The 12,708-nt window shown below is 40.1% G+C and overlaps 1 pseudogene; it reads left to right on the forward strand.

The window, feature by feature from the left end:
• The first annotated feature begins 1,568 nt into the window (after window positions 1–1,568).
• LOC148044065 (uncharacterized) lies at window positions 1,569–2,341 on the forward strand (annotated as a pseudogene).
• The last annotated feature ends 10,367 nt before the right edge of the window (window positions 2,342–12,708 follow it).

Below are 12,708 nucleotides of genomic sequence, written 5' to 3' on the forward strand. Positions count from 1 at the left end.
GTTAAAAAAAGATTCTATCCAAAATAAATTGAAGTGAAACCATGTTTAAAAATTCTATGCACAATACTTTGAAATATGTTGTGCATAGAAAGAATAGTTTGAAATGTTTTACTTCAATTTATTCTGTGTGGATTCTTTTTTAAATTGTCTTAGGCTATTTAAAAAAAGATTCTATCCAAAATACAAAATACCAGCTGCAGTTATTCACTTAAGAACTGTGGCAAGAAAGGTGGTATAATGGGCTTAGTGACCAAAGTAACAATGGCAGTGTAAAAAGTGACTGGTGACCATTTTTCACACTTAGCAACCATTTTCACACTTAGCGACCATTGCAGCATCCCCATGGTCACGCGATCAAAATTTTGATGTTTGGCAACAGATTCGTATTTATGATGGTTTCAGTGTCCTGGGATCATATAATCACCTTTTAACAAAGTCAAATGGGGAAATCAGATTCACTTATGTTACTAACTTATCAGCTGCAGTTATTCACTTAAGAACTGTGGCAAGAAAGGTGGTATAATGGGCTTAGTGACCAAAGTTACAATGGCATTGAAAAAAGTGACTGATGACCATTTTTCACACTTAGCAACCATTTTCACACTTAGCAATGGTTGCAGCATCCTCATGGTCACGTAATCAAAATTTTGATGTTTGGTAACAATTTATATTTGTAAATTGTAGTTATGTTGAAATAAAAAAATATTACAATACTATTTTTGCATTATATGAAAATTTTTGTTGCTCCATACAAAATTTTTAATCAAGCCCCCCACCCCCGGTCAAAGGTGTCCCTCTTTACCAATCTGAAAATCTGGTCACCTTAGGAGAGGGCAAAAATGAGCAAACAACAAGCTGTTTTTTGCTTGTTTTTGTCCCCCCCCCCCAGCTCCCAGGAGCACTCTACAAGCCTCCTAAAGACTATGTTATGTTTAACTAATGTTTCACTCAATAAAATCTAAGCAATTAAAAAATCAAAATATAATATACAACTAAAACAATCATCATCTTCCAAGGGGACTAACTTTTGCCACTACTGTTCAACATCAGATTAATTCCACTGACAATAATCCTATGAAGCACAAAACTGGGATACCAAATCTCAAGCCAACATGGCAAGAAAAACCATCTACTATACATAGATGACTTAAAACTTTATGCAAAAAGCCCCACTGAACTTGAATCAATACTCAACACAGTTCAATTGTTCAGCAGTGACATCAGAATGAATTTTGGGCTTGAAAAATGTGCTTTACTATCCATGCAGCGAGGAAAAGTGGAAAATATAGAAAATATAGACCTAGGAAATGGAAGCATCATGAAAGCATTAGCAAAGGATGCTGGATACAAATGTCTAGGCATATTGGAAACAGATAACATCTTGAATGGAAAAGTCAAAAGTCAATGCAAAAGGAAAACATCAGGAGGGCCCACAAAATATTAAATCAAAACTAAATAGTGGAAACATAATCAAATCCATTAATACATGGGAAGTGTCAGTGATGCGCTACCCAGCTGGAATCATCAGCTAGACTGTGACTGAATTGAAAAACCTGGACTGAAAAACATGTAAACTCTTGAATATGTACTACGCTTTACATCCATGATGTGACACTGACAGGTTGCACCTACCAAGAAGAATAGGAGGCAGGGGGCTATTGCAAATCCATCAAACTGTAGAAGAAGAAAAATGAAGTTTGAATGATTATGTGAACCAAAGTACAGAGAAATTGCTGCAGGCTGTGAAAATGGAGAACATTATAAAAACCTTTATAACTTTATAAAAGGGTGGAAAACCAAAACTCTATATGGACAGGGCTTGAAAAACATTGAAGGAAAATGTGATAACAACTTGACATGGACATGGCTTAAGAGAGGAACCCTCAAGACCGAAATGGAAGATTTAATACTGGCTGCTCAAGAACAAGCACTATAAACTAATGCCATGAAAGCAAAGATACAAAAATCCACTGACAATCCAAACTGCCGACTTTGCAACAACAACGTTGATACTGTTTCACACTTAATATTTGAGTGCAGCAAAATCACGCAAACTGCTTACAAATCTAGACATGATCGAATTGCTAAATTAGTCCAGTGGTCATTATGTAAAAAATACGACAGATCTGTATCCGAAAAGACATGGGAGCACAAAGTGGAAAAAGTCACCCAAAATGGGACAGTGAAGATCTTGTGGGACTTTTGAATACAGACAGACCGTCATTTGGAACACAACATGCCAGATTTCACAGTTGTTGAGGGCTGAATCATACAGCTTATTGATATCACTGTACCAGGAGATGTCAGAGTTGAAGAAAAAGAACTGGGAAAAACATTATGAAATATCGCGACCTGGCAATCAAAATTACATGAAACATGTAGCAGTAATGCCCATTGTCATCGGGGTACTTGGTACCATGTCCAAGAACTTTACAAAACACATCAAGAAATTGCAGCTTCCTGCAATAACACCAGCGGAACTGGGAAAAAAAACTGCACTACTTAGAACATCATATATATTAAGAAGGCACTTGATTGATTGCTAGGGCATTGACAGCAACCTGTATCAACCATCAGTACCAGCTAATGGTATTTGTGACACATTTTTAAATGTTCAGTTGACTGAGTTTCATGTTTAATGAATAAAGTAGATTATTAATATTTGGTTAATCTTTGGTCAGATTCACACCCTTTGGAGCTGGTTGGTAGCTCAACAGCTTGAGTCCTAACCAAGGACCTAGGAACTGTTAAGGTAACGTTGGAGGATATAAGTTGTTCCAAATAGGGTGGTTTTTTATAGAATCAGAATTATTATTATTGAATGTTCAGTTGATTGAGTTTCATGTTTAATGAATGAAGTATAATAATATACCATAATTCAATCATCCACAAATCTTAATCTTCACAAAAGCTATAATAAATCACAATTACTTAATTATCTCATCCTAATTTCTTGAATGTTCCTTGCTTGGGACAAGGTTTTAGATTTTATTTTGATAACACAAAAAGTATGAAAATCTCGTATCCCTTCCACTGCTGTTTGATACAGCAGCAGCTGGATTCCCTGGCAAATGTCCCATTATACAGTTGGCCAGTCTGTCAACAACGGTGTGCAAATCAGCACAGGAGGAAGACTCTTTTATGAAATACAGGCAACTCCTAATTTCTAAGGGAAATAAAAAATGTTAGCCCAGCAGATGTGTTACCTCAAAGTCTATGTTGCTAGGGCTATTAGATAAGATGTATTATTACAGACAAATTCTCATCTGACTTATCAGGCTCTGTATTAACTCTTGGGGTTCTGAATCAATAAACTGATTTTATATCTTCCTTCAGATACAAAAGTCTTCTAAGAAACATTATTCCTACTACCATGCATGAAGAAACCTGAAACCCACTTAGAAGGCCCAGCAAGGCTACATACCTTTGATCCAATTTCTGGCATAAGTCATTCACTAAGGTAACTACTGTATATACTCAAGTATAAGCCTAGTTTTTCAGCCCACTTTTTGAGCTGAAAAAAGCCGCCTCGGCTTATACTCGAGTCAGTGAAAAATTTGCCCGAAATGGAGGAGAAAAGGGCGGGGCCATGCCGCTGGGTGACGCTCGTGAATGGCCCAGCGCCCCTGAGTTTCCCCTCCCTCTGTGTCAGTTTGTCGCGCAGCATGCACCGCACCATCCCCCCTCCTCACGTTCTAATGTAATGCAGGGCTATCTTACGATTCCCCTTCCTCCCCCTCCTGCCGCTCTGCAACGATGTCCCACCTCCTCCTTGTTATGGCAAGCAGCCACATAGCGATGTCCCACCTCCTCTGGTACAGTGATCCAATGATAGGAATCACTGTGCCGTGTGTCATAGGAGGCGGGACATCATCATCACAGTGGGACATCAGCATCATGAGGTGAGTGAAGTATTTCATTGAATACACCGGTATTGTGTGATAATAATTTGTTATGCAGAGCAAATTTTTACAATGGCTACTGTATATTTAATGGGCACAGGCAGGCTGTATATGTTATTCAATGGGCAATGGCATTATTGGTATCTATTTTTATTTTTGAAATTTATCGGTAGCTGCTGCATTTCCCACCCTAGGCTTATACTCGAGTCAATAACTTTTCCAGTTTTTTGTGGTAAAATTAGGTGCCTCGGCTTATATTCGGGTCGGCCTATACTCGAGTATATACGGTAGTTTCAGAATTGTATCTTGGGTGAAAGCTTGGTTAAATTGGGACAGATAATTAATATCATTTGAATGAGCCTGTAATTGCATAGATTTCCTGGCCAAGTGAAGAATCTTCCGCCCAAGAGGTCTTATAGCTGCCTCCTTTAAGCGGGGAGGGCCAGACCCCACCTTCAAAGAAGCATTAGTTACCACATGAGGTGGCTGAGTCAAACCAGTCTAACTGGCTCTCCAACAGTGTAGAGCTGTATATGATCTGTCAAATCTAAAACTCAGATAGAGTGATGTATTTGTGACAATTAATTCATATGGGAGACCTCCACCTTCTGATCTCCGGCTCCACCAGAATAGAATATCAAATCTACCTCTAATGTATAGTGCCAGATTTTAGCTGAAATGGACCCTTTGTTATCATAGAAGTTATGAAATCCTGACCCTCTCCTAATTGTACATTGAAATTTTCTAAGAAGATACTGTTGATCAATTGGAATGAGCAACATCCTAATGATACTGGTGGTGTCAAACTCCAGGCAATAGTATTTTTTAGGATGCAAACTGGGTCAGTAACTAGGACCAGAGGTTTAGTCTTCTGAGCTTTTGGACTCATGCTGGAGCCCATACTCAGGGAACTTCTCCCTTACTAGAATGTGTGAATAATTTTTAGCTCTGGCCACATGGAGTTGATCTAGAACAGGGGTGTCAAATTCAAGGCCCGTGGGCTGGATCCAGCCCATGGGATGCTTAGCTCTGGCCCGTGGGGCCGCCCTGGAAACAGTGAAGAACTGGCCTGCGGTGCCTCTGCCAGAGAAAACAGCTCAGGAGGGCCGCGGGCAGCCTTCATGAGCTTGTTTTCACTGGCAGAGGGTTGCAGGACACAGATGCAACTTAAAACGGAACTTACATTTTCGCTGGCAGAAGGTTGCAGAAGTCCATTGCAGCCGAAAACACAGCTCGGGAGCCTGTGTTCACTGGCAGAGTACGCGGGCCACCACAGGCACCCCCAACATGAGTAATGTCAAGCTGGCCATGCCCACCCTGGCCCCCTGATGACATCGATCTAGATCAGTGTTTCTAGATCAGTTGCATTCGCTGGCTGGGGAATTCTGGGAGTTGAAGTCCAGACATCTTCAAGTTGCCAAGGTTGAGAAACACTGATCTAGAGAGTACTAGATCTTCAACCAAACCCTATGATGTTACACAGTATTCAGCACCTTCTTTCATTTAGTTTGATATGGGTTTAATTCACTCTGTAAGCATAGATATGGTGACTTGTGCATCATCGTTTGTGCACAATAGATGACCTTAGCCAACTGTGTCTTATTCAATGTTAATATGGTTAATAAAATTTTATATTTATTTACTTGAAAGGAGGAAAGCCTGATCTGATTTGTTTCTTGGATAATCAAGATTATTTCTATATACAATTACTACGGTGAGATCACTATATGCACAAAGACAGAAAGTTCAGCATTACCACCAAACGGGAACCGGTAGTGAAATTGACAGAATTTGCTGAGATGGACAAATTGATTCCTTTGATTAAAGAAAGGATAATATTTACATCCATTGGGACCGGAAACCTCTTGTGAATTTTTAAGGGAACAGCCATCACTTATTTTACTCTTTTCTAAAACAGGTACTCTTTTTTTAAACCTTTTTAAAAACCTTTTTTGCCTTTTAATCTTACCCTTGAACCACCTTCCTTAAAACCTAACACCCAAATAAGATACTAATTTAATTCTTACCAATGGTTGGAGCTTTGTGTCTATCTAGCCTTCACCCATTGGTGGATAAATAGATTTCAAATGTTTGCTTTTCTCAGGACATTTTGACCTCAAGGCTTAATTTTTCTGTGCTAGACCACCACTAAAAGGGACCTGAGAGCTTAATATGGATAGTATATTTAAATGAACAAAAGCTATAGAATCAGCAAACAAATTTAAAATTTAATCAATCTTAAATTTAATTCTTAAAATGCCAGGGGAAAACTCAGTGTTAAAAAAATTGGAGCTAGCTGTATTTTCAGTATGTGTTGGCTTAAATAAAACAATGATTAACAACTACTATGAATTCAGAAATGTTTTAAATGAATTTGTATTTTATTCATCATAATAAAGTAAAGGTAAAGGTTCCCCCGCACATGCATGCTAGTAGTTTTCGGCTCTAGGGGGGCATGCTCACCTCTGTTTCTAAACTGAAGATCCAGCGCTGTGGCCGGCATGACTAAACGCTGAAGGTACATGAAATGCTGTTATCCTCCCACCAAAGGTGGTTTCCATTTTTCTACTTGCATTTTTACGTGCTTTCAAACTGTTAGGTTGGCAGAAGCTGGGACAAGCAATGGGAGCTCACTCCATTACATGGCGCTAGGGATTCAAACAATGAACTGCCGACCTTCTGATTGACAAGCTCAACATCTTAGCCGCTGAGCCACCGCATACCCTTGTATTCATCATAATAGCGTTCAACAAAAGAGAGTATTACATATATTCAGGGGTTTCTGGCACGAAACCAGCCTATAGCCATTGGTATGAAGAACACAGAGATCAATGGCATGGTATGAATGCAGACCTTCTCTTCATCCTGGACGTGTTCCATCCTACCACTGCGTTCTCCTGTTCCACAAGTTCTTTATCCTTCTTGCTTTTTCCTGAGATAAAGAGAAGGCAATTTTGTTTACAAGAACCAGCAGTTCTTTCAACCTGAAAGCAAGGTCCGTGTGATCTGTGCTGAGTTGACACCAATTCCAGGACTTTGTGTCACATTGTTTAAAAGGCTCTGCCTTGAATTGTATTTAGGCTCATTGAGTTTTTCATGAAGAAATGAACTGTGGGAGAAGTAAAGAGACATTTGGGCCAAAAGTTCCTTGTGCATCAATCAAGGGAGGGAAGGCAACAGCTGCTTGGATATTTGGTGAGTGTGACTTTCTGGAGACTCTACAAAAGAAGTCTGTGTTTGTGGTAAATATAAGAAAATAAGAGTGCATGATGAAAAGGAAAGCTTTCCCAATAGCTACCTCAGGGTCTCACTAATGCCAGACCAGCCAGTTGGCAGCTCAGAATGATCATAAAGAAGAATAACAACACTCATCAAAAATAGCCACTACATTAATTAATGAGACAATTAAAATAGCATTAAATAAGGAATTAAAGCAGTTGATTTTTTAAAAAGTCTAAAAACTTTCTCCCAAATTTGCTGATGGAGAATCTGCCTGGTATATTGATTAATTGATTGATTTGAATTAAATTGATTTGATTTGATGCATATCACCACCTACCTCATATATGTGGCTCTGGGTGGCTTCCAATAAAGCCAAATTAAATGCAAAGATCCAGAGGACTTTATTATATTTTTGGAGCTCCAAGCCATGTGCAAACACCAAGTTCTCAGGTCTTGCAAAAAGCTGACAGAGTGGGGCCAGTCTGATCTCAAATGTTCCAAAGGGTGGACCCCAAGGCATAAAAGGTTCTCCTTTTGTGCCACACCGGCCAACACTTCTTAGCTGATGCACCCACGGCATGCCCCTTCTACCAGATTGGGTGGGATAGGTGGAAACAATTTGGGAGAATCAGTCCCACAAGCAGCCCAGTCCCAAGCTATGAAGGATTTTAAAGGTAACCGTCACCACTTTGAATTGCACCTGGAAATACATTGCAACTGAGATACCTTTCCTTAAACTGGACTGTCCTGGCCAAACTGCGTTATCTGTGGGCACTCAAACTGAAGGCATCAACACCAATGGAAGAAGGGACATATTTAAGAAGATATATTAAAAGGAAGCCTTAATAGAAAACAAAATCAACTGTTTTAATTCCTGATTTTGTATGGTTTTCATTGTCTCATGTATTCACATATATTTTCGTAGCTTATTTCAATTCTTTCTCATGAACGATTTGAGCTGATTCAGGAATAAGAACAATGGAAGAAGGAACAATATTAAGAAGGTGCCACAGCAGGTAAAAAGTGCAGGTAATCCTTATGAGATACCTGGCTAGCTCTGGGATAGAGGGAGGAGGGAAGGCAGAGCAGGGCAGGGCAGAGGGGAGAGGAGGAATGGGAAGGAGAGAGGAGTAATGCTGATTATAGCATGAGAATATTTACCTTCAATGCCATGCCCAAGACAGGGTGTATGCAATGGCAGGAAAAATCATGCACCTATTGAGTATACCAATCGGTGCATTGGAAATCCAGAAAGAGCAGAACTGGTCAGAATAAAAGAAGAAGAGCCAATCCAAACAGGCTGGAATTGTTCCTTCCTGTCTTGAACCTCCTTTCTAGACTACGTCAATATTTCCCTATCCCCCATTTCACCCCCGGCTATAGGCTGCAATGCACATAAAAACCTGGCAGAGATTTAATCCCACTGTTGTGCTTGTCTTCTTGACTGTTTGACCACACCCTGCAGACATCTCTGGCAATGAAATGCCTTTTTGGTAAGCTTTTGTGCCAGAGAAAAAGCCATCTGAGTAGATTGCATTCATTGTACTCCAAGCTTAACTTTAGTGACTCAAAGCCCCTAATTTGAGAGAGACCGTTTTAGCCTTTAAAAAAAAAATCAACTGTTTTAATTCCTGATTTTGTATGGTTTTTATTGTCTCATGTATTCATAGATATTTGGGCAGATTGTTTTTATTCTTTCTTGTGCATAATTCTGAGCTGATTCAGGAAGAAGAACAATATAAAGCCTGGTAGTAGTGGTGGTAATAGTAATAATGTAAGAATTAGCTTATTTCAAAAGTTTGCTGGAAAGGCAAAAGAGAAGGAAAGGGTGGCTTTTTCCTTTACGCCATGAAAAACTTCTTTTTTTCAATTTTGAGGACAGCACAGACTTGCAAAAATCTGTGCCAACCAAAGCTAACCACAATTGCAAGCTTTGAAAGTTTCCTAGAAAACAAAGTGGAGCCAACCATTTGCAAGTCCTCCCCGTTGTATCATAACTTAATTCAATATTTATTTAACAAAGTATATATTCCTCCCTTGCCCAAAAAAGTTGAATGCTCAAGGTGCTCCCAGTGTATAAAATAATCCATCAAATAACAAAACAAGCAATGAAGATAAATAGCATGCCACACATTGAAAGAAAACCACAAATAGGAGGGTGAATTAGAAAAACAGCGAGGCTAATTAAAAGCCCATCTGAAGGATGGTGTGTGTGCACAATCAGACAACATAAAGTAACTTATGTGGGATGTTCAAAACTGTGGTGCTAGAAAAGCCTCTCATTTATCTCAACCAGTCTGGCATCAGCTCTTGCTGGGATGCAGAGAAGAGCCTCCCTATTAACTCTGAAAGTGAAGAGGAGGAAGCAGGCCCAGGCATTCTGATCTCCCTACTATTTGGGTTTTATAGGTAACCACCAGGAATCCCAAACTGCTTTTTCAGGAAACAGCTGAACATTCTTCTTTTCGTGGATTCGTTTTGAGAAGTGGAGACGTTTCACTTCTCATCCAAGAAGGTTCTTCAGCTCTGACAGAATAGTGGGGTATGGAAGGATTTACATTCCTTGCAGACAGCTGGACATTTGCATCCTTTTAGAGGGTCATTGAAGCACTTGGGACAACCATGACCAGGATGACTGAGAATCTCTACAGACAGTTAACTATACAATTTGGTTCCCCCCCCTGTGTTTCCCCCGCCCCCCCCACATGTGTACATGATCCTGTGCATATGTGTGTGCCCCCCATGCTCCCACACTTCCCACGCATGGGCACATGCTCCCCCCTGCACTCCCCATGCTCCCCCCACACATGTGCACACGACATCCTCATGCCCTGTTTTGGGCCAGTAGGCTTTCCTGCAGCCTCCTGGAAGCAAAAATGGGCTGCGGGGGGGGGGCACTGCACTCCCCATGCCTCATGTTGGACCTAGTATGCCTCCCTGCAAGCAATTCTGTAACAGCTTTGATCTCTATGTAGGTAAACTTGCAAGATTCATTTTTTTCACCATGTACATGTATACATCCGAAATAGACTGTGCTATGTCATATAATATACATATGCTTGTATATGTATGCATAATTTTGTCTTTCTTTCTTTCTTTCTTTCTTTCTTTCTTTCTTTCTTTCTTTCTTTCTTTCTTATTTATTTATTATGTTATACAGCATATATTGAAAGTGGTGATCTTATGAGAGCTGTATGCAACAAAAATTCATTTTAATATATGCCAATTAGTGTACATTCAAAATGACAATAAAGTTTCTATTCTATTCTGTTCTACTCTATTCCATTCTACTTTAGGGGAAAATTGTAGAATGCAACTTTGCTTGTTTGCTTAACCAATGAAGATTGACTGCAATAAAATGCTTTATTAGGAATATGTACAGGTAGTCCTCAACCTATAACTGACCATAAGTGAGCCCAAAATTTCTGTTGCTAAGTGAGACAGCTGTTAAGTGAATTTGCCCCATTTTACGACTCTTCTTGCCATAGTTGTTAAGTGAATCACTGCAGTTCAGAGGTGGGTTGCTCCTGGTTCAGCCCAGATCAGGCAAATCAGTAGTGACAGCAGCGGGAGGCTCTTCCCACCCTCCCAGATGTGCGCACAGAAGCATCGCGCGCGCGTACACGCACACGTGAGCAAACCAGTAGTGAGAAGAATGGAAACCCACCACTGCTGCAGTTGTTAAGTTAGTATCACGGTTGCTAAGTGAAACTGGCTTCCCCATTGACTTTGCTTGTCAGAAGGTTGCAAAAAGTAATCACGTGATCCTGGGATACTGTAGCCATCATAAGTATGAGTCAGTTGACAAGTGTCTGAATTTTGATCACGTGACCAAAGGGATACTGCAATGGTCATGTGTCTTAAATCACTTTTTCAGTGCTGTTGTTATTTTGAACAGTCACTGAATGAACTGTTGCAAGCCGAGGAGTACCTCTAGTGTAGTGAGCAGGAGCTTTCGGAGGGAGTTCTCTTTGTTTTATAGAGACTCTGGGTAGAAATAATGATCTGGTGTTCTCAAAGCTGAGCAATTGAGTAGCCTGGTTGGAGGAAAGATTGGCTGAATGGGCTGAGAACTTCAGAGCCATGCTAAAGGTTTGGGATGCATAGAAGGTGATGCCAAAGGGGTGAAAAGAAGCTTGAGGGTGAGGATGGTTTGGAAATGAAAAGGATGGTGGTGCAGAAAAGTCCATCACTCATTGCGGGATTCTTGGTTCAATGAGCTTGTGGGGAAAAACCTGATTTGTTTGCATAAGGGCTCCCTGTTGGTTGTTGCATGCTGAAACCTAGGGGGAAAAGTTACATCATTCCAATTTCTACTTGACATGTTAATCCCCATAAATGAAGGACTGCATTTTATTCCTTCACGCTGTCCCTGCCTGACCTCTTGTCCCGGTGCAATTGATGGATTCATTTGTCAGTTATAATCACAGAATCTGCCTGCCAAGTTTTCTTAGCAATCAGCTTTATGGAGTCAAGGGCAAACCCACAGGAAACCATTTTCCTGCCTTTTGAACAGGGTAATTCCAATCACGGAGGAGATAGCCCTTCATCCTGACAGGGTTAGGATCGTGGCCTCTTGTGACACATGACGTCATTTGGATAGTTAAACAGGAAAACAGATGGTTTAACCTGAGGTGTAGACATGCCATGGAAAAAACTGGGCTGGCTTGAACATGCTTTTAACAAAATCAAAGCGGAGATCCCTTTTAATGGGCCTGTCATCATTTTCTCAAAACTGACTTTTAATAAGCTTTTTGGTGAAAAGAGATTTGTGTAAATATCTCAAGAGCCCCTTCCCTGATTCTCTGGGGTGCAGCAAGTCTTAATAATGTCCTGTCTCTTTGGTGCTTAAAGACTGCATGGATGAAAACAGTTTCCACCCGCCCCGCCTTTTTCATCAGCGCAAGCAAAGCGAAGGGAAATGTGAACTAGATCTGATGAACTGAGAACAATTTATTCATCAGCTTATCATTAGCTCTGAATGCCCAGGCTATTTTAGCGAAAATATATTTATACTGCTTCTCTGGGCATTTTTATGGATGGCTAAACTTCATGGCCAACTAATTATCTGAACTCTGCATGGAACCAACCTGTACTTCCTCCCAATAAACCTTCTCTGAGGTTTATTTTGTTGTAGCAGTGGCTAGGTAGAAGCTCACAGCTGGATTCAGATGTTAACTAGGGCTTGTTTAATGCTAATTCACTAAATAAATCACAATTGGTTGAGTTTGTACAATTAAGCCAACCAGGCTCTTGTGTGAATCAGGACTTATTTCTGATAATGCACTCTTTAGCATCATGGTGTCCTTCAACATTTTGAACTACAGATCCTTAGAATTCAGCAGCACAGTCACGAGCTGATTTTGGTAGCTCATTTTTCTATTGTCTTTGGATTGCTAAAAAATATCTCAAGAGTATATAAATACTGAGTTACAAGACTCTCTTTAAAATGTGGTATTTATTTTTATCTTGTTCTCAGATGAACTTTATTTTCACTAAAGTAATAAAAGAGACACATTTCACATGAATATTGTCCAATACAGGCTTTTTTTGAGGGGGGCGGGGAGTTCCATTCCATACACTT

Source organism: Thamnophis sirtalis, unplaced genomic scaffold (assembly GCF_051295495.1).
Source record: "Thamnophis sirtalis isolate CommonGarterSnake01/CBP01778 unplaced genomic scaffold, rThaSir2_p1.2 scaffold_9, whole genome shotgun sequence".
Classification (NCBI taxonomy): domain Eukaryota; kingdom Metazoa; phylum Chordata; class Lepidosauria; order Squamata; family Natricidae; genus Thamnophis; species Thamnophis sirtalis.